Genomic DNA, 1,671 nt, shown 5'->3' on the forward strand with positions numbered 1-1,671 from the left:
GGGTCCGCTTGACAAAACATGTGGTTCCACCTGTGTGACGTGATGACGTAACTTGTTGGAAGTCGAATGGCTCTTAATGGTTTTATGAAACAAATGGCTCCTCAAGATCTGGAGATCCTCAAAGAACCATTTATCCCATCTCTAGTGATAATATTTAACATTCAAAGTGTTAACAATATTTAACTCTTTATTAGTGTTAAATATTTGACACTGTTGGTGTTGTTTTAAAGACACAGCATAAGTGCACTTTTAACTCAAAATTGTTTTATTCCATTTCACTATGTGTTTTGTTCATTGTTTTGTTTTGCAACACATTTAAAGTGCGTTTTGTATCTACTAGCCAAATATACAATATCAGTGTAAGATTTCCACTGAAAGCTACAATGCAGACCTACAGGGGTTGGACAAAAAAACTGAAATACCTATCATTTGAGTGTGGGAGGTTTCATGGCTAAATTGGACCAGCCTGGTGGCCAAGCTTTATTAACTGCACATTGCACCAGTAAGAGCAGAGTGTGAAGGTTCAATTAGCAGGGGAAGAGCACAGTTTTGCTCAAAATATTACAGTGCACACAACATTATGGGTGACATACCAGAGTTCAAAAGAGGACAAATTGTTGGTGCACATCTTGCTGGTGCATCTGTGACCAAGACAGCAAGTCTTTGTGATGTATCAAGAGCCACAGTATCCAGATTAATGTCAGCATACCACCAAGAAGGACCAACCACATCAAACAGGACAAACTGTGGACGCAAGAGGAAGCTGTCTGAAAGGGATGTTATGGTCTAAAAACAGGTGTTTCAGTTTCATTGTCTAACCCCTGTACTCTGGCTCAGCTCTTTAAGTATTGTGTCAGCACTGTTTATCAGTTTACAGAACATCACAATGGAGTGACCCTTCACACGCCAGGAAGTACCTCTCAATCATGGTGTTATTTACGACCAGTAACACAGACTTAAACATGAACAACTAATCAACCTAAACAGGACAACTAACCAGAAGACATTTTTACACTCGTGGACATTTGCCATAGACATACACATGCGAACACAACATTTCAACAAGACTACCCAGCATTCCTTGCTTTGAATAATCTGGTTTGTTGAACAGGAAGAGGGAGGGGCTTTTCAGAATACTTTTTCAACACTGCATGGTGTCAAATCACAACACTTTTAAGAGTTATATAACATGCAACACTGTTAAGTGTTCTTTAAATGTTACTTGCATGTAAATGTTACTTATGAAGTTAATAAGTTAAAGGGGCAAAATTATGTGTTTCTCAGGCACACATTTAAATACTATACCATAATAAAATATCTATGTCACCTTTAGCTGTTATTAAAATGCTGTTTTTATGTATAAATAGAAAATAAACTTGTCTTCTCATCACTTCCTCTTCTAAACGCCTTGAAATTGGCCTCCGTCTCTTTAAGAACAACCTTCTGCTTCTGTCCCATCAGTGCGGTGCGGGGGGTTCGCGCGTGCACTATGATGCAGTTTACTTGGCATCTGAAAATACATTTCCTCAAAAGTGTTTTGAATCTGAAAAGAGCTTCACTGAGTGAGAAGTAGTGTTGAGAGCAGCAAACAGTTTAAGTTTCACTTTCACTTTGCTCTGTTAATGCCGAGAGCTTGCAGGAGTCATGGGCAGGGTGTGTGTGTGTGTGGGG

The sequence above is a fragment of the Austrofundulus limnaeus genome, unplaced genomic scaffold (assembly GCF_001266775.1).
Source record: "Austrofundulus limnaeus strain Quisiro unplaced genomic scaffold, Austrofundulus_limnaeus-1.0 Scaffold274, whole genome shotgun sequence".
Taxonomy (NCBI): domain Eukaryota; kingdom Metazoa; phylum Chordata; class Actinopteri; order Cyprinodontiformes; family Rivulidae; genus Austrofundulus; species Austrofundulus limnaeus.